General features: G+C 39.2%; 3 pseudogenes across 3 annotated transcripts; 1 reads left to right on the top strand and 2 right to left on the bottom strand.

Moving 5' to 3' along the window:
• Positions 1-5021: 5021 nt before the first annotated feature.
• AT1G40099 lies at positions 5022-6065 on the bottom strand (annotated as a pseudogene; the record flags this gene model as incomplete). The annotated part of the gene is made up of 1 exon: positions 5022-6065.
• Positions 6066-6626: 561 nt separating this feature from the next.
• On the bottom strand, positions 6627-9335 carry AT1G40097 (annotated as a pseudogene; the record flags this gene model as incomplete). Its single annotated transcript has 1 exon — positions 6627-9335.
• A 2986-nt stretch (positions 9336-12321) lies between these two features.
• On the top strand, positions 12322-18561 carry AT1G40095 (annotated as a pseudogene; the record flags this gene model as incomplete). Its single annotated transcript has 1 exon — positions 12322-18561.
• Between the last annotated feature and the right edge of the window lie 3274 nt (positions 18562-21835).

Here is a 21835-nt window from a genome sequence, read left to right as displayed (position 1 = left end):
AAGCATTTTGGTTCACTGGATAAACTCAGTGTCCTCGTTGCTAGTTGTCTGTTGCGTAGTCAATGAATTTGAAATAAAACTGAACCATGCCTAGATTGCTCTACTCGACCACACTGTCATGATTTGATACCATTCCCTATCATTTTGAACCTGAATCTGATCTTTAATTATCATGTCTGCATCAAATTTGAACTCATGGATACCCTAAAATACTTGGATTTTCTTATTCATTTTGATCACTCTTGTTAATCCAAGTAGCTGACTCTCCTTATTAGAGCAATTAACCCAAACCCAAACCCAAACCTAGACTTTCTTTCAAGCCCTATATCACTTGTGAGTGTTTGTGAGGTCTTACCGATTAAGCTTGGTAGAAAGTGTTAGGTTCGTAACGACAGAGATAGTGTCTCATGTAGTTCTAGTTCGCATTTTTCGGACTAGATAGGACTAGGTGGGCGCTTATACTTTGGGTTGGGATGTGTTTAAAAAAAAAAAAAAAAGAATTGATTTATTGATAAGAAAAGGTAAAAGACTCTAGGTGAAGTAAGCTAAAGAAGCAAAGAAAGTCTAATAAAGGTTTTGGGATTTGTAAAGAAAAGAAAGAGTTCTTGTTAGCTATTGAAGATGGGCAAAAGCCCTTGATTTTAGAATGTTAAAAACAGGAACTTAGTTGTTAAAGAAATCCAAATCTGCTAGATGTATCAAAGTGTTGAGAAAGCTTCTCCTAGAGTTAAGAGAAAAGAAAAGAATGATTAGAAAAAAGGCTTAAAAGATTCATGAATGCAAAGGGTAGAGTTAAGTTCTTATATTGGGATTGGAGATGGAATTACCATTAGAGCTTCATTTGATATACTCTGGGTAGATGGGATCTTATCTCTGTATGGATAGCTTGGGACTTACCTTTAGCATTCTACTAAAGCTTAATCATTTTTTGAGAGATCCCCTGTTACAGAAGCCTATTCTCTAAGGGACCATCTTTGTCTCTTGACCTTTTACCTTAGCCAAATGAGTTCATTGATGATGCATTGCTTGATTCACGTTCAAGAACTAATGATTGTTAAAGGGATTGGTAGATTTGAAAACATGTGTAGGTCGAGCATATGAGTCGGATTGATTGATAATGAGGCATGGCTAACATTTTTAAGTAGAATTCGATCATATTGCAACTTAGAACTCTCAACTTGAACATTGATTTCATATGGTTTATCTGGTGCTTTGGCCCTGAGTCCCCGCTTTCAAACCTCACCTCCAGCTTGTTCTTGATTGTTTGCTTGAGAGCAAGCAAAGACTAAGTTTGGGGGAGTTGATAAGTGTGTATTTTGAATGTATTGAGCATCCATTTGTCATCACTTTATCATCATATCATCACTGTTTTATACCATTTCTCATCATTTGTCATCACTTTACATGTTTATGATAGGTTTGCATGCATGTTGCATATTTGTGTTGATTTCAGGTGATTTGGAGCTGTTGACGATCTAACTGGAAGAAGCGGACCTGATCATGTCAAACCACTCGACCCCGAGGTCGAGTAGGATCTTCAAGATCTCAAGAGACCACTCGACCCCCAGGTCGAGTAGAGGGCTTCTCGATTTCATCACATCACTCGACCACGAGGTCGAGTGTCTTCATCCCCATCACTTGACCATCACTCGATCACATCACTCGACCACGAGGTCGAGTGTCTTCACCTCCATTACCTGATCATCACTCTACCATGAAGTCGAGTATCACCATCACCACCACTCGACTGCATACTCGATGACAAGCTTCAGAGTCTTCTTCATTCCGCACTCAACTAGACACTCGAGCACAAGGAAGAAAAGAAGACTCCAGCTATTCACTCGACCTCTCACTCGACCACATGGGTCGAGTACAGTTCTTAATCCGTCCTAATACTTCGTCGTTTTAAGTATTAGGGTTTCGGAATATTTGGCTATAAGTAGCATGTACTTCATATTTTCGCAAACAAGTTTTTTCTAGTTTTATTCCGCAGACACTGTGTTCTTGACCTTTTGTAATCCGGATTTCTCTTTATCTATTCAGTATTCAGTATTTGTTCTTTATTTCGTTTATTGTTGTTCATCCTGTTATCATCCTACTGTTACACTGTTGTTATCATGTTTCCAACCTGTTCAACGTTTATGCTTTCTGCTATGATGTCTGAGTAGTGAATTAGTTTCTGAGGATGGGCTAGAGTAGTGTAGAATTTTCGATTGATAGATCCCTTCTGGATTAGTTGTTCTTAATGCCTATTGCTTTCTGATCAACTGGAATTTGAGCCCAGACATTTCCGAGCCCAAAAGGTGTTCGATGAAATGTCTGAACCACTAATTCCAGAGATTCGTGGCCATGTACAAGGTATTGGTTGCAGGGAGCGTTTTGGCTTTAACTTGTTCATTCGTAATGCCTGTTAGGTTAGCTCTCGTCAATGGTGATTGAGTCTGGGACTAGGTTAACTTGAGGGTCTCTGTTGCGGTAGCACTTAGATTTGGTTAATGAACTTGTTGTCTAGGGATAATTTATTGAGCATGTCAATCACTTGTAAACTGAGGAAACGAAACTACACAATTCCCCCATCCTCGGGAATTCTTTATCTGATTGAATTCTTTGTTTACTCTATTGTTGTTTACTGCATCTTGTTATTTGTTGCTTAATTTCTACAATTCTTTCTTGTTACTCGACCTAATACTCGACCACCTAGTTGTCTGCCAACAGACTGTGCAGTCGAGTATCTGTGTTTTATTTTATGTCTGTTACTCGACCTCACCCAGTGCTCTGCAAAGAGCTGTGTTGGTCGAGTGTTTTAATGTTTCTGCTTGAATTTCTGTTTTCTGCATGTAAACTTAGAACTGCTAGAACACACCAAAACTTGTTATTGTTTGGCTTGACTTAGTGACTTCTGATCACATCTTGATTGTTAGCATCACACCCATTTGGATTGACAACCTTCAGTACTACAACGACATGATAGTGCTTTAGGATTAATTGATCTAAAAACCTATTATCAGTATTTGCATTAGAGGCTGGGGTTAGGAATATGTTTAGTGTAATGTTATAGTTATTTGGGTTATGCATTTAGGTTTAGGTTTTAGGGTAGAGTGTATAGAGTTTGGGGTTTAGGTTATAGTGTTTAGGGTTAAGTGTTAAGGGTTGAGTGTTTAGGATTTAAGGTTTAGGGTTTAGGGTTTATTGTATAGTCATTAGGGTATATGGATTAGAGTCTAGGTTTAGGTATATGTTTATTTTGATTTGACTATATAGCCTTTACTATTTACGAACACCATTGAATTATAAGGATAAATTATGTAACTCTATGTGGATATATTGTTATGGATAGTGCGTTAAATAACTTAAGATTTTGATGACTGATTCATTAAATTGTTTTTTATATAACGAATTAAATTAAAATATGTTATTTCACAACTATCTAACATCATATTAAGAATATGGTTTAGGATTGGGATTTAGGGTTTAGGGTTTAGTGTATAGGGTTTAAGATTTAGTGTTTAGGGTTTATTGTATAGTCTTTAGGGTATACAGTTTATGGAATTTGCACGAGAGGCTAGGGTTAGAAATATGTTTAGTGTAATGTTATAGTTATTTGGGTTATGCATTTAGGTTTAGGGTAGAGTGTATAGAGGTTGGGGTTTAGGTTATAGTGTTTAGGGTTAAGTGTTAAGGGTTGAGTGTTTCGGGTTTAAGGTTTAGGGTTTAGGGTTTAATGTATAGTCATTAAGGTATATGGCTTAGAGTCTAGGTTTAGGTATATGTTTATTTTGATTTGACTATGTAGCCTTTACTATATACGAACACCATTGAATTATAGGGATAAATTATGTAACTCTATGTGGATATGTTGTTATGGATAGTATGGTTAATAACTTAAGATTTTGATGACTGATTCCTAAATTCAACTGTATAAACGTTTTTCGATTAGGGGTCTATGATTATGTACTCTATGATTTTAAATTTTAAATAGAAATTTATGATTCGGACGTAAATATCATTAATTTATTTTTGATATAACGAATTTAATTAAAATATGTCATTCACAACTATCTAACATCATATTGAGAATATGGTTTAGGATTGGTATTTAGGATTTAGTGTATAGGGTGTTGAGTAATGTTATTTGTATATAGGATTTAAAGTTTAGTGTTTAGTGTTTAGAGTTAGGGATATAGAGTATAGTTTTTAGTGTTTAGTTATTAGTGTTTAGGGTTGAGGGTATAATGTATAGTGTTTAGGGTTTAGGGTTTAGTGAATAGGGTTTAGGGTTTAGAGTTGCCTGTTTAGTTTATAGTGTTTAGGGTTAAGGGTTTATTGTATATGGCTTAGAGTCTAGTGTTATGGATCAGTTTAAATTGATTTGACTATATACTTTTCCTATTTACAAAAACTTGTGAATTAAAGAGATAAAATTTTTTTTAACTGTGGTTATGATGATATGGATACTGTGTTTATTAAATTTTTATTTATTTGACTGATTACTAAATTTTATCGTATAAACGTTTCTTGATTAGCGGTTTATGTATATGTATACTATGATTTTAATATTTAAATATAAATTTATGATTAATTCAGACATAAATATAATGAAATTGTTTTTGATATAACGAATTTAATTATAATATGTTATTGACAACTATCTAACAACGTATTAAGAATATGGTTTATTGTTTTTTCAATTTAGGGTTTACTGTTTAGGGTGTTGAGTATAGTTTTAGTATATAGGATTTAGATTTTAGTGATGAGTAAATACTATTTAGGGAAACTATTGATTTTAATAGGTTTATCTATGTTGGTATTGTGGATGTGTTGTGATGGACAGTTTATTTTATAACTTATAATTTCGAGAAATTATATATAAGGAAATTAATATCATGTAAGTAAATTGATATAACGAATTGGCAATCTAAATATTTTTTAAAAAAAATTAAAAATATTTTGAATAAAGATTTTTTTTTTAAAAACCAAATATTAATATAAATATTTCATGGTAAACATTAAATCAGTAATTATTACAAAAAAAAAGAAATAGAATTTCATGAATCAACCATCAATCTATAACCATTTTAATTTCTTTAATTTCAGGAATCTTTGGATTAGGAAACGCTTTTGATATGGATCCATGGCTCACAATTTTCGCTCCATTTGGCCACCCATTTGACTTCAAAACCTTCCACCACCCTAGTGCAACAATCATATTTGTCTTTCCATACAATCAAGAGTTTTTTTCAAAGTCGATCGTTGTCTACCCAAGAGCTTCACACGACAATACCTCTTTGCTGTTGCAATAAGTATGATCATAATCTTGTATACAAATTTATGCAGACAATTTTATATAAACAATATAAAGTTATTTTACTTACTAGCGATCCATGATCTTGAACTGAAGTGTGTAACCATTAACGTCTTCAACGTTGCCAGAATCATTTCTCAAACTCCCAACATCTACAATCGCCCCAAGTAATTCTACACATTTAAAATCAATTAATTTATAAGTAAATATAGTTTGGTTTCTATAATAGGTTTGCTTTTCCTAAATTACTAAACAATTACCATGATTAAATTACTTACCAACTAAGATATTAGTTGTGGCCGAGTCCTCGAGTATATAATCGAAAGGAGTTAAGTTTTTAAAGAGGATGGTCTCTCTGGTTTCACTTGGGGTAACGACAGTGTTATCCATAATCCATATTCCATATGGATTGGATGTAGACCGAATTGGGGAAATGATCTTTCTGACAATAAAAGTCGTTATTCTTTTCCACTGTTTTTCCTGTATCGACTCCAGATATACAGAAGCGTACCGACGATCAATTGTTGCTTCCATTTGATCACCCTAATAAAAACACAACACAAATTGATATTTCCATTTAAGAAGTAAAAAAATTATTTTATAAATGAAGGATTTACAAAATTACCCTCTCATCGACAAGAATGCAGCAAATTTCATAGGAGTTAGGATACACTAACTTTTTGTATATCCTTAGAATACAGACACATATTGTCCACCCCGTAAGAACAAGTGACAACTCGTGAAGCATATGGTAGTTAGCCATAAGAAACACCTCGAATTACAGAACTGGATCAAGAGAAGATGTACACACTTTTAGTATTTGAGGCGATTTGTTCTGGGGCAAGATATTCTGTATAAGAGAAGATATTTCCCTTTAAATACTAATTAAAAAACCTTTTCACCGAATCGACGTTTCCCTTCAATTATTTACAACTTCTATTCTCCTAGTTTGATTTTTTTCAAAGAAGTACTTAATTAGGTCAATGAAACTGTCTGTATTCCAATTTCTTTTTAAAGGAATTAAACTTTTTGTTGTCCAATAATTAGTAACTTCCTTATTTAATGTTTAGTATTTCGTATATTCTTTCATTATTAACGGGTAACAATTCAGTCCTACCTTATTTATATCTTATCCACCTATACCTGTCCATGTTTTTCATCATTATCTGTAATTTGCTAATATATTACCTTACTAGATTTATATGTAATAAGTCGAAACTAAAATTATAAAATAGAATGCAACATATTTTATCCAAAAATAACCATTTCCAAACACAAAAACAATAATAAAATGGTCATCGTTCTATCAATATAGCCGATTTTAAAACATCTTCAGATTGGATTACTACAGCTTGTCCTGTTGTGTCCAGTCTTTTTGCATCTGCCACACCTGTTAATCTTCACCTTCACGCTCTTTGATTTCTGTTAAACCACATAAAATTGAAAATTAAATACGGAATAAAGATAAAGTCGAAAAAATGGGACTCCTACAAATACGAACCGGATATTCGCCAATGGATTTGATACGTAGCCTTTTTGGCCTCCCAGACGGCCTTCTTGTCCTTGGTGGGAAGATAGTTTGTCTTCCAATTTCATTTGGAACGTCAACATCTTCCAAGTTGAGTTCAGAGTTTATAACACACTTGTAAGTTGCTCTCCAAGCTGCTGTCTTGTAAAAATCTGCGATTAATGATCCATCTGACTGACCAACACTTGTAGCTGCCAACATAGCATGCCCACATGGAATTTTTAACTTATTGTACTCCTTGCAGCTGCATTCTCTACGATCAAGACATACCTGATGCTTTCCATTGAACATCCCAACAATTTCATAACTCCAAGTGTTAACCTTTCCAATTTTGCTTCCTCTCACTTTGGCAAGGTTTTTCATCAAAACTTTATCTACTTCTTGAGTTACTAAACCTGTATGCTCTATAGACTTCTTCCTTCTTGAACTAAACCATCTTGTTAACATAGCCCTTATGAACCTTAACAATTCCAATATAGGGGATCCACGACCTTTCCTTAATACACTGTTCAGAGTTTCTGAAATGTTGCTTGTCATTAGATTATATCGTTCACCTTGGAAATAGACCCTTGTCCAATGCCCTGTTTTCAACCTCTCAAGATATGAAGCACACTCACTGTTTTTCATGCTTATCTGTGAATAAATATCATTGAACTGTTTAACAGTATAGGTATAGCGTGCGTTCTTTACCAGATTAGCAAGCCCCATGTTATGGCATTTAGCATTAACATTCATTGCTAGGTGTACTATGCATGCCCCATGGTGAGCTAGAGGAAAAACATTCTTCTTAGCTATGTAGATAGATGGGTGTCGGTCAGAAATTATTGACAGAGATTTGCTGTGTGCAATAAGACGCTCAAGCTTTTGAAAGAACCATGTCCAAGATTCATCATTCTCACTATCGACTACAGCAAATGCAAGAGGGAAAACCTGGAAGTTGGCATCTTGTCCATTGGCTGTCAACAACACTCCTTTGTATTTACCAGTCAAATGCGTACCATCAACTACAATAACCCTACGAAGATATCGGAACCCATCAATAGATGCACCAAATGCCAAAAAAATATACAAGAACCTGTGAAATCCATTTTCTTTAGTCTCTGTTTTGATATCTGTAACTGTACCAGGATTTGTAACTTTTAAAACATACAAATACGCTTCAAGGGACTTGTATGAGTCATCATCAGTACCAAACACCTCTTCCACAACCTTCTCTTTTGCTTTCCAACACGTCCCATACGATGTTGTCACTCTCAAATCCTCAAGTACCATTTATTGCAAATCCAAAGGTACATGCTCTTCAGAGTACTTACTGTACTTGGCTTTATAGACTGATGCTATAACTCTTGAAGTCGCCATCTTCATGTACTGTCCCCTTGTTTCAATGTTGCATGTGTGCTCTAAATCAGCCTTCCTTATCTGGTAATAACCACACGTCTTCATCTCATGGGACATTATTCTCCACTTACAGTTTTCATCAGCACAAGTTATCACAAAGTAATGTCGCTTGGTACGAGACTGCTTAAAGTAAAATTGCTCCTTTATAGCGTGGATAGCTAAGCTTATTTGGCAATCTTGTTTACTTGCATATACCCTTCCTTTGTAGATACCTTTCTCATCATCTTCAATACCAAGATCCGGGATTTCGTCCCTTTCATATTCAATATCATCAAAAAGCGGAGGAATATACAACTCCTCATCTTCAATATCATCAAGTTTCCTTGTCTGTCGATTTCTCTGTCCTCCATTTGGCATGGTTTCGGAGTCAGTACTACTACCTCTGCCATCATTGCAATCTTTATCTTCTTGAGTTCTAGGCACTCGTGGACTACACATGATCTCAGATGCATCAGAACCAGCTAACTCATCATCCAAAAAGTGACCCCAAAATTCGGTATCAAAACCTGTCGGAGCAACTTCATCTACATTTTCTCCATCTTTGACCTCTTCCTCACTATCCCCAAAGAAATCTTCATATTCATCACTACTGGCACTAGTTCTACTCTTCTTCTCGCTGTCACTGCTATGTAATTGTTCATCGCGTCTGTTATACATGGCTTCTAGTACTTCAACTTCCGCTATAACAGTGTCGTCATCCTGAGTTATCGGAATCTTTGGGGTTTTGGAACCAGCAGTTGGTGCTTCCCATCCAAAGTCATCATCACTTCTTGCAAGTCCTTCACATGATGAGGAAATTGCTCTTTTCTTACTCTTCATTACAGATGAACCAGCAACTTCTTCTTCTCTAATAATTTTCCGACGAGGATTTCCTATTTCAATCATTCCGCTGAAAGTAACAAACAAATTTAAACCCTTGTTCCTCCCAAACATCTCGATGAAGAACTTCAAACCTACTTCACTAGTAATCAATATCGGAGGTGTCTTCTTCCCCGTCGTGTAATCCATGATATTAGACGGCAAATAACTAAACCTAGGGGTTCCTAATGTCAAATCTTTATTCATGAATTCTTTCAAAACAATATCTTCCAAACCAGAAAGATTCATCCCTGCAGTAATTGGAACAATTCTAGACATTAAAATTTTGTTAATACCATTCTTGAATATCCGAGCATTCCCATTCTCCGCAAATGACCATACAATAACTCTCCATTGGAATCTATATTCATTAACATTTTACAACCATCAAAACGAATCCACAAGAATCATCAGATATATTAACCGCAATACATTTTTAGTGTTTAGTTATTTTGGTAGCAAAAAAACTAACGAGCTTGTCGGCGCTATCCACAGAACAACAACTCGTGTCTAACTATTATTAATAGCCGCTAGAATGATTCTCTCTACAAAACAAACGAACGGCTGTGATTAAAACTTTGTTAACCATGGTTAGCGCATCAGCTGACGTCAGTAGGGGTAGTATGGTATTGTTTTTTGTCGAACAGTAGAAACCCCCCAAAAAAGTGCCTACTCCCTCCAAAGTGCCCTCAATGGGCTTACAAACTTGTAAAGTGCCCCATCATGACACAACTCCTTATAAGAGTTAGAGATGGATTAGGAGTGTTTAGACAACACTTATATCCATTTTCTCCTAAAAGAAGCTACAACCAACAAAATATTGCTTAGAAACAGTAAATAGCTTTGTTAGAGTTTCTATCCTCATAATGTACAACAATCCAATGCATTTGACTAGTTATAAGAGTTAGAGATGGATTAGTAGTGTTTAGACAACACTTATACCCATTTTCTCCCAAAAGAAGCTAGAACCAACAAAATATTGCTTAGAAAAAGTAAATAGCTTTGTTAGTGTTTCTATTGTCAAAATGTATCACAATCCAATGCATTTGACTAATTATTAGACTTAGAAATGGATTAGGAGTGTTTCGACAACACTTATACCCATTTTCTCTCAAAAAAGGCTAAAACCAACAAAACATTGCTTAGACGCTGTCAATAGCTTTGTTAGTGTTTCTATGGTTAAAATGTGTCACAATCGAATGCATTTGACTAATAATAAGAGTTAAAGACAGATTAGGAGTATTTAGAGAACACCTATGATATGTCTATAATTTGCATGTTTTCAGTGTCTATTCATCATCACTTTGAGTCTAGTTTCGTATCATTCATCACTGTTTTATATCATTTCTCATCATTCTTGCACACTTTGCATGATTAGGATAGCTTTGCATACATATTGCATTTCTTAGTTGTTTTCAGGTGATTTGGAGCTGTTTGCGAGCAAATTGGAAGAAACGAGCCAGAACCAGAAGACATACTCGACCCCCAGGCCGAGTGACTTTGGAGCCATTCTTCCCACATACTCGACCCCCAGGTCGAGTGACTTTGGAGCCATTCTTCCCGTCCACTCGACCACCAGGTCGAGTAACCTCAGCTCAGGCCACTCGACGACATTACTCGACCCCCTGGTCGAGTACCGCTTCGCCACACCACCTGACCACACTCGACCATTCACTCTACCACGTTACTCGACCCCCTGGTCGAGTATCATCACTCACCACCATCACCATCACTCGACCGGACACTCGATCACGTCTTCACAGTCTACTCAAATCCGCACTCAACCAGACAAGCTGAGCACAAGGAAGAAAAGAGGAGAAGACAAAGTGTTTGGAAGCGGCCTGGACCTCCATCGGATCACGAAGCCCATCTCGGCCCATTATCACTCTATGGGCCGGGCGATTAGGTTATTGGCCCGTCTACTATCATTTTATTTCGTTTGGTATAAATAGATGTTTTAGGGTTCTGTCCTGAGACATCTAGTCGACATTGCGTTTTTGTTTCAGTTTTAATTTCAGTTTTACTCTGCTACGCCGCTTTTGCTTCTACAACCTGTAGTTCGCGATTTTTCCAAGTTATTGAGATTCCGCGTTTGATTTCATTAGTCATCTTGTTTCTCTACTCTTTATCTCTTTACTTATGCAATATTATCGTTTACCTGCGTTTATGTCTTCGAGCATGCTGTCTGAGTAGTGACTTAGAATTCTTAGGGATGAGATAGAGTAGTTGTGGAATCCGTAGTCTGTAGAATGGTTAAGTTTTAGAATTGATTGAATCCCTTTAGGATTAGTTGCGTTTACTGCTTATTTCTTTCTGATCAACTGGAATTCGATCCCAAGCATTCCCGCACCCAGAAGGTGTTCGATGGAATGCTTGATCCACTAGTTCCTGAGATATGCGTCTCTATCCCAAGGGATTGGCCGTTTAGAGCGTTTATTGACTTTATCAGTCTGTTCGTATTGCCTGCATAGTTAGATTCCGTTAATGGGAATTAGTCTGGGCTAGCTTTGCTTGAGGATTTCTATCACGGGAGTGAATTGGTCTGTTGTTGAACCTGTTGTCTAGGGATAGCTTGATTGCGCTTGTTAACCATTCGAATAGGCTAGGACACCACTCTACTCGATTACCCCATCCTTAGGAATTTCTCGTCTATCTTATTTCTCTGTTTTATCGTTATCGCTTAATCGTTCTCATTGCCTGTTTCTTAGTTTTTACAATCACTCGACCAACTTACTCGACCACACCCAGTGTCTGGCAACAGACTGTGCAGTCGAGTATAGCTGTTTCATATCCTGTCTATTACTCGACCAGTTACTCGACCACATCCTACTTCTGGCATCAGCCTGTTGTGGTCGAGTGATTTTAGTAATTCTGTTATTGCTTCTGTTTTCTGCATGTTCGCTTAGGACTGTTAGAAACCCCAAAACTGTTATTGCTTGGCTTGACTTAGTGACTTCTGATCACATCTCATCTGTTTGCATCACACCCATTTGGATTGACACCTAAAATACTACAACGACATGATTGGTGTTTTAGGAATAATTGACTAAAAACTTATTATCAATTTGGCGCCGTTGCCAATTGGGTGTTTGTTTGCTATATTTGAGATTTCAGAATATTTAAGATCAAGTTCTTTTTCATTTTTTCTGAAAGTTACTAACTTTGTGTTATTTCTGTTTGTCTGTTTTGATTCAGGTACTACGAATCACTAGCTTCACCAGTTGGTACTCGTTGTATGCAAACACGGTCACGAGGAAATCAGAATCTCCTGTTCAACGATAACATCGACCGTATTGCACGCCAACTCAGAACACAGACAGAAACAGACACAATGGCTGCAGTTGTTGATGAGCAGGTGCAACCAAACAACATAGGTGCAGGCGATGCACCACGCAACCACAATCAGCGTAATGGCATCGTGCCTCCACCTGTGCAGAACAACAACTTTGAGATCAAGAGCGGTCTCATTGCCATGGTTCAGAGCAACAAGTTCCACGGTCTCCCTATGGAGGATCCACTCGATCACCTGGACGAGTTTGATAGGCTCTGCAGCCTAACAAAGATCAATGGAGTCAGTGAGGATGGCTTCAAGCTCGAATTGTTTCCTTTCTCTCTTGGAGACAAAGCCCATCAGTGGGAAAAGTCGCTTCCTCAAGGCTGTATCACCTCCTGGAATGACTACAAGAAAGCCTTGTTGGCAAAGTTTTTCTCAAACTCCAGGACTGCGAGACTAAGGAATGATATCTCCGGTTTCACTCAGACGAATAATGAGACTTTCTACGAAGCATGGGAGCGCTTCAAAGGTTATCAGACGCAATGTCCTCATCATGGTTTCTCCAAAGCTTCGCTTCTCAGCACTCTCTACAGAGGTGTCCTCCCAAAGATCAGGATGCTTCTAGATACCGCTTCTAACGGGAACTTTCTCAACAAAGACGTTGAAGACGGATGGGAGCTGGTAGAGAACTTAGCTCAGTCGGATGGCAACTATAATGAAGATTATGATAGAAGCGTCCGCACCAGCTCTGATTCTGATGAGAAGCACCGCAGGGAAATGAAAGCCATGAATGACAAACTGGACAAGCTACTGCTTGTGCAACAGAAGCACATTCATTTTCTGGGTGATGATGAGACGTTCCAAGTTCAGGATGGGGAGACTATGCAGTCAGAAGAGGTCAGTTATGTGCAGAACCAAGGAGGTTACAACAAAGGTTTCAACAACTTCAAGCAGAACCATCCCAATCTGTCTTACAGAAGTACAAACGTTGCAAACCCGCAGGACCAAGTTTACCCTTCACAGCAGCAGAATCAACCCAAGCCCTTTGTTCCATACAACCAAGGTCAAGGGTATGTTCCTAAGCAGCAGTATCAGGGCAACTATCAGCAGCAACTTCCACCACCTGGGTTCACACAGCAGCAACAACAACCAGCTTCAACAACTCCAGATTCAGACTTGAAGAACATGTTACAGCAGATTCTACAAGGGCAAGCAACAGGAGCAATGGATTTGTCCAAAAGGATGGCAGAAATTCACAACAAGGTTGACTGCAGTTACAATGATATCAATATCAAGGTTGAAGCACTGACATCTAAGATTAGATACATAGAAGGCCAAACTGGGTCGACCGCAGCACCCAAATTTACAGGACCTTCCAGAAAATCAATGTCAAATTCAGAGGAGTACGCTCATGCTATCACACTTAGAAGCGGTAAAGAATTACCCACAAAAGAGAGCCCGAACCAGAACACTGAGGACAGTGTGGATCAAGATGGGGAGGATTTCTGTCAAAATGGAAATTCCGCTGAAAAAGCAATAGAAGAGCCTATACTCGACCAACCTACTCGACTACTAGCTCCTGCAGCATCTCCTCTTGTTGAAAAACCAGCTGCCGCCAAAACCAAAGACAACGTCTTCGTTCCCCCACCTTACAAGCCCCCACTCCCATTTCCTGGTCGATTCAAGAAGGTCATGATACAGAAGTACAAAGCTCTCCTGGAGAAACAATTGAAAAATCTTGAAGTCACGATGCCTCTTGTCGACTGTCTTGCACTTATACCAGACTCTAACAAATATGTGAAAGACATGATTACAGAGAGGATCAAAGAAGTCCAAGGAATGGTGGTGCTAAGTCACGAATGCAGTGCAATCATTCAGCAGAAGATCATTCCAAAAAAACTAGGAGATCCTGGTTCCTTCACCTTACCTTACGCTCTAGGCCCTTTAGCCTTCAACAAGTGCCTCTGTGATCTAGGTGCATCTGTGAGTCTCATGCCTCTCTCTGTGGCAAAGAAACTGGGCTTCAACAAGTACAAGCCCTGCAATATATCCTTGATCCTAGCTGACAGATCTGTTAGGATTCCCCATGGTCTGCTGGAGGACTTACCAGTCATGATAGGCATGGTCGAAGTACCGACAGACTTTGTGGTTTTAGAAATGGATGAAGAACCCAAAGACCCTTTGATATTGGGAAGACCATTTTTAGCTACAGCTGGAGCTATCATTGATGTTAAGAAGGGAAAAATTGATCTTAACCTCGGGAGAGATCTCAAGATGACCTTCGATATCACCAACACCATGAAGAAGCCTACGATAGAAGGAAATGTTTTCTGGATTGAAAAGATGGATATGTTAGCTGACGAAATGCTAGAAGAGCTGGGAGAAACAGATCATCTACAGAATGCTCTAACAAAGGATAGCAAGGAAGGAGATTTACATTTGGAGATTTTGGGGTACCGAAAGCTGTTAGATGAACACAAAGTAGTTGAGAATCCAGGAGAGTATGAAGATTTGGGTGAAAGAGCAAGGGAGGAATATATACTCGACCTCATCACTCGACCAACAGCCCATTCTGTGTACTCGACCACAACAACCCCTCTGAAGCCAACTTAGTATCCGATGACTGGTCTGAACTCAAGGCACCCAAAGTAGATTTGAAACCGCTACCAAAAGGGCTAAGGTACGTTTTTCTTGGACTAAACTCTACTTATCCTGTCATAGTGAATGATGGGCTAACTGCTGATCAAGTAAACCTGCTGATAACCGAGCTCAAGAAGTATAGGAAAGCTATAGGATATTCGTTAGATGATATTAAGGGGATTTCGCCCACCTTATGCACCCATAGAATCCATCTTGAAAATGAATCCTACTCTAGCATTGAACCTCAAAGGAGATTAAACCCTAACTTGAAAGAGGTTGTCAAAAAGGAGATACTTAAACTATTAGATGCTGGGGTTATCTACCCTATCTCTGATAGCACTTGGGTATCTCCAGTCCACTGCGTTCCTAAAAAAGGAGGTATGACAGTTGTTAAAAATTTCTAAAGATGAACTGATACCCACTAGGACTATAACTGGACATAGGATGTGTATTGACTATAGGAAGTTAAATGCTGCCTCTAGAAAAGACCATTTCCCATTGCCCTTCATTGATCAGATGCTAGAAAGATTAGCAAACCATCCTTACTATTGCTTTTTGGATGGTTATAGCGGATTTTTTCAAATCCCTATTCACCCAAATGACCATGAAAAAACCACTTTCACTTGTCCTTATGGGACCTTTGCTTACAAGCGTATGCCTTTCGGTCTCTGTAATGCACCAGCTACTTTTCAGCGGTGTATGACTTCTATTTTCTCGGATTTGATAGAGGAGATGGTAGAGGTATTCATGGATGATTTTTCTGTGTATGGCTCTTCCTTCTCCTCGTGTTTGTTGAACCTGTGCAGGGTACTTAAAAGATGTGAAGAGACAAACCTAGTGCTGAACTGGGAGAAATGCCATTTCATGGTTAGAGAAGGCATCGTTTTGGGCCACAAAATTTCTGAAGAGGGAATAGAGGTTGATAAGGCTAAGGTTGACGTGATGATGCAGTTACAGCCACCCAAAACTGTCAAAGACATCAGGAGTTTTCTTGGACATGCAGGATTTTACAGAAGATTCATCAAAGATTTCTCCAAGTTGGCAAGACCGCTCACCAGACTACTGTGCAAGGAAACCGAGTTTGCATTTGATGACGAATGTTTGACAGCCTTTAAGTTAATCAAGGAAGCTTATATCACTGCACCAATAGTCCAAGCTCCAAACTGGGACTTCCCATTCGAGATCATGTGCGATGCTTCAGATTACGCAGTAGGAGCAGTCTTGGGCCAGCGGATTGATAAAAAGCTGCATGTGATCTAGTACGCGAGCAGAACGATGGATGATGCACAAGTAAGGTATGCCACTACAGAGAAGGAACTGCTAGCTATGGTATTTGCATTTGAAAAATTTAGAAGCTACCTAGTGGGTTCTAAAGTGACAGTCTACACTGATCATGCTGCTCTGAGGCATATATACGCGAAGAAGGATACCAAACCTAGGCTGTTGAGATGGATCTTATTGCTCCAAGAGTTTGATATGGAGATAGTTGATAAGAAGGGAATTGAAAACGGTGTAGCTGATCATCTGTCTAGGATGAGGATTGAAGACGAGGTCCCTATTGACGACTCCATGCCAGAAGAACAGCTAATGGCAATTCAGCAACTTAACGAGAGTGCACAAATTCGGAAATCACTCGATCAAGTATGTATAATTGAAGAAAAGCTTCCGTGGTATGCTGATCACGTCAACTACTTGGTTAGTGGTGAGGAGCCTCCGAATCTGTCGAGCTATGAGAAGAAGAAGTTCTTCAAGGACATTAACCATTTCTACTGGGACAAACCTTATCTCTACACACTCTGCAAAGATAAGATCTACAGGAGATGCGTCTCAGAAGACGAAATCGAAGGCATCCTATTGCATTGCCATGGGTCTGCCTATGGTGGCCACTTCGCAACGTTCAAGACAGTGTCGAAAATCCTGCAAGCTGGTTTTTGGTGGCCATCAATGTTTAAGGATGCTCAGGAATTTATCTCTAAATGTGATTCATGTCAGAGAAGAGGGAACATCAGCAGAAGGAATGAGATGCCTCAGAATCCGATATTAGAAGTTGAGATCTTTGACGTTTGGGGAATTGATTTTATGGGTCTGTTTCTTTCCTCTTACGGGAACAAGTACATACTGGTCGCAGTAGACTATGTATCAAAATGGGTGGAAGCCATAGCCAGCCCCACCAATGATGCTAGAGTTGTGCTAAAGCTGTTCAAGACAATTATCTTTCCTAGATTTGGAGTCCCGAGAATTGTGATCAGTGACGGAGGGAAACATTTTATCAACAAGGTTTTTGAGAACCTTTTGAAGAAGCATGGAGTAAAGCACAAGGTCGCCACTCCTTATCATCCACAGACGAGCGGGCAGGTGGAAATCTCCAACAGGGAGATAAAAGCAATTTTAGAGAAAATTGTGGGAAGTACAAGGAAAGATTGGTCTGCTAAGCTCGATGACGCACTATGGGCTTACAGAACAGCCTTCAAGACCCCTATTGGCACGACTCCTTTCAACCTCCTCTATGGAAAATCCTGTCATTTGCCTGTTGAACTCGAGTATAAAGCCATGTGGGCAGTTAAACTCCTGAACTTCGACATTAAAACCGCCGAGGAGAAGCGGTTGATCCAACTGAACGATCTCAACGAGATTCGCTTAGAAGCCTATGAGAGTTCCAAAATCTACAAGGAGCGAACCAAGTCTTTCCATGATAAGAAGATAGTCTCAAGAGATTTTAAGGTTGGTGATCAAGTGTTGCTGTTCAACTCTCGCCTGAGGCTTTTTCCAGGCAAGCTCAAGTCTAGATGGTCTGGTCCTTTCTCTGTTACTGCAGTCCGACCTTATGGTGCTATCACTCTAGCTGGAAAGAATGGAGACTTCACAGTCAATGGCCAGCGGCTCAAGAAATACATGATAGATCAGTTTATTCCAGAAGGAACCTCTGTTCCTTTGGAGGAGCCTTTAAACGCCTAATGAGTATGAAGAGTCAAGCTAGAGACCTAAAACAAGCTCACTTGGGAGGAAGTCCCAAGCCTATCTTTGTACATATCTTTCATTTTCCTTATTGTTTTTGATGCATCTTGTTAGTGTTTTCAGGAGATAAATATGAAGAGTTGATGGAAATAGATTCTGGCTTTGAAGGAACAGCAATACACTCGACCACAAAGCAATCAAACTCGACATTGTTCTGGCGTCTTCACACCAGGAAATCACTCGACCACACCCTATAAAGACCGAATGACGATGTGGTCGAGTATAGCGAATGATGCAGTCACGACTTCTCCACTCCCGTAGCTTACGCGACCGCGGTGGTGGCCGCAGCAGAAGAAGAGAGGTCGAGTATCATCACAGCGGTGCTGGCCGCGACGAAGGAGCAGAGGTCGAGTACCCCCAGGGGGAAGCTGGGACACAACAGGGAGATTCTTCGATGGCCTGGGAGCAATCACAGACAGCTATTGACGACCAACTCCGCTCCTTCTTCCACTGAGGTATGCACCTCACTCCACCATTGTAATATACCATCTCTTGTTTTTATTTTGTTTTTGTGATGTGTTTTTGTCCTGAGTACTCTCTTCCAAATTTGGTCACACAGTGGACTGTGTGATTTAAGTTTGGGGGAGGGCTCAGGAAGTGTGTGTTGCATTGTATAATCTTGAGTCTGCATTCATCTAAGGCATAGAAAAACCAAAAAAATTGAAAAATTCCAGAAAATGATTTCACAAAAATAGAGTGTTCATGTAGTTGCATTGCATTTAGGATCGAGTCTAGAGTGTTTCGTTTAGGATTGTTGCATATGCATAGGGGATAATGATGAGATAGCCTTGTAAGCATTTTGGTTCACCAGATAAGCTCAGTGCCCTCGTTGTTAGTTGTTTGATGCGTTGTCATTGAAATTGAAGTAAGAACTGCACCATGCCTAGATTGCTCTACTCGACCACACTGTTAGGATCTGATATCATTCCCTATCAATTTGAACTTGAATCTGATTTAGAATTATCATGTCTTGGCATCGAATTTGAACTCATGGATACCCTAAAATACTTGGATTTTCTTACTCATTTTAACCACTCTTGTTGATCCAAGTAGCTGACTCTCCTTATTAGAGCAGTTAACCCATACCCAAACCTGAACTTTCTTTCAAGCCCTATATCACTTGTGAGTGTTTGTGAGGTCTTATTTCGATTGAGCTTGGTAGAAAGTGTTAGGTTCGTAACGACAGAGATAGTGTCTCATGTAGTTCTAGTTCGCGTTCTTCAGACTGGATAGGACTAGGTGGGCGCTTATATCATGGGTTGGGATGTGTTTAAAAGAAAAGAGGGAATCCATTGTTGATGAAGAAAGGGAAAGAATTCCAGGGGAAGTAAGCTAAAGAAGTTAGAAAAAAAATCTAGTAAAGGTTTTGGGAATGTTAAAGAAAAGAATGAGGTTCTTGTTAGCTAAAGAAGAAGGGTTAAAAGCCTTTGGTTTTAAAAAAAAAAAAAAAAAAAACAGGAACCTTAGTTGTTAAAGAAATCCAAACCCGCTAGATGTATCAGAACGTTGAGAAAGCTTCTCCTAGAGTTAAGAGAAAAGAAAAGAATGATATGAAAAAGAGTTTGAAAGATTCATGAGTGCAAAGGGTAGAGTTAAGTTGGGACAGGAGTTGGGATTACCATTAGAGCTTCATTGTTATACTCTGGGTAGATGGGATCTTATCTCTGTATGCATAACTTGGGACTTACCTTTAGCATTCTACTAAAGCTCAATCATTCTTGAGGGATCCCCTGTTACTTAAGCCTATTCTGTAGGGGACCATCTTTGTCTCTTGACCTTCACCTTAGCCAAATGAGTTCATTGATGATGCATTGCTTGATTCACGTTCCAGAACTAATGAATGTTAAAGGGATTGGTAGATTTGAAAACATGTGTAGGTCGAGTATAAGAGACAGATTTATTGATAACAAGGCATGGCTAACGTTTTTGAGTGCAATTCAATCATATCGCATCTTAGAACTACCAACTTGGACATTGATTTTATTTGCTCTATCATATGCTTTGGTTCTGAGTCCCCGCCTTCACTCCTCTCCTTCAACTATGTCTTCTTATTTGCTTGAGGGCAAGCAAAGACTAAGTTTGGGGGAGTTGATATGTCTATAATTTGCATGTTTTCAGTGTCTATTCATCATCACTTTGAGTCTAGTTTCGTATCATTCATCACTGTTTTATATCATTTCTCATCATTCTTGCACACTTTGCATGATTAGGATAGCTTTGCATACATATTGCATTTCTGAGTTGTTTTCAGGTGATTTCGAGCTGTTTGCGAGCAAATTGGAAGAAACGAGCCAGAACCAGAAGACATACTCGACCCCCAGGCCGAGTGACTTTGGAGCCATTCTTCCCACATACTCGACCCCCAGGTCGAGTGACTTTGGAGCCATTCTTCCCGTCCACTCGACCACCAGGTCGAGTAACCTCAGCTCAGGCCACTCGACGACATTACTCGACCCCCTGGTCGAGTACCGCTTCGCCACACCACCTGACCACACTCGACCATTCACTCTACCACGTTACTCGACCCCCTGGTCGAGTATCATCACTCACCACCATCACCATCACTCGACCGGACACTCAATCACGTCTTCACAGTCTACTCAAATCCGCACTCAACCAGACAAGCTGAGCACAAGGAAGAAAAGAGGAGAAGACAAAGTGTTTGGAAGCGGCCTGGACCTCCATCGGATCACGAAGCCCATCTCGGCCCATTATCACTCTATGGGCCGGGCGATTAGGTTATTGGCCCGTCTACTATCATTTTATTTCGTTTGGTATAAATAGATGTTTTAGGGTTTTGTCCTGAGACATCTAGTCGACATTGCGTTTTTGCTTCACTTTTATTTTCAGTTTTACTCTGCTACGCCGCTTTTGCTTCTGCAACCTGTAGTTCGCGATTTTTCCAAGTTATTGAGATTCCGCGTTTGATTTCATTAGTCATCTTGTTTCTCTACTCTTTATCTCTTTACTTATGCAATATTATCGTTTACCTGCGTTTATGTCTTTGAGCATGCTGTCTGAGTAGTGACTTAGAATGGTTAAGTTTTAGAATTGATTGAATCCCTTTAGGATTAGTTGCGTTTACTGCTTATTTCTTTCTGATCAACTGGAATTCGATCCCAAGGATTCCCGCACCCAGAAGGTGTTCGATGGAATGCTTGATCCACTAGTTCCTGAGATATGCGTCTCTATCCCAAGGGATTGGCCGTTTAGAGCGTTTATTGACTTTATCAGTCTGTTCGTATTGCCTGCATAGTTAGATTCCGTTAATGGGAATTAGTCTGGGCTAGCTTTGCTTGAGGATTTCTATCACGGGAGTGAATTGGTCTGTTGTTGAACCTGTTGTCTAGGGATAGCTTGATTGCGCTTGTTAACCATTCGAATAGGCTAGGACACCACTCTACTCGATTACCCCATCCTTAGGAATTTCTCGTCTATCTTATTTCTCTGTTTTATCGTTATCGCTTAATCGTTCTCATTGCCTCTTTCTTAGTTTTTACAATCACTCGACCAACTTACTCGACCACACCCAGTGTCTGGCAACAGACTGTGCAGTCGAGTATAGCTGTTTCATATCCTGTCTATTACTCGACCAGTTACTCGACCACATCCTACTTCTGGCATCAGCCTGTTGTGGTCGAGTGATTTTAGTAATTCTGTTATTGCTTCTGTTTTCTGCATGTTCGCTTAGGACTGTTAGAAACCCCAAAACTGTTATTGCTTGGCTTGACTTAGTGACTTCTGATCACATCTCATCTGTTTGCATCACACCCATTTGGATTGACACCTAAAATACTACAACGACATGATTGGTGTTTTA

Source organism: Arabidopsis thaliana (assembly GCF_000001735.4).
Source record: "Arabidopsis thaliana chromosome 1 sequence".
Taxonomy (NCBI): Eukaryota; Viridiplantae; Streptophyta; class Magnoliopsida; order Brassicales; family Brassicaceae; genus Arabidopsis; species Arabidopsis thaliana.
The sequence above is the reverse complement of the archived record's forward strand: the minus strand, read 5'-3'. Positions and strand labels throughout refer to the sequence as shown.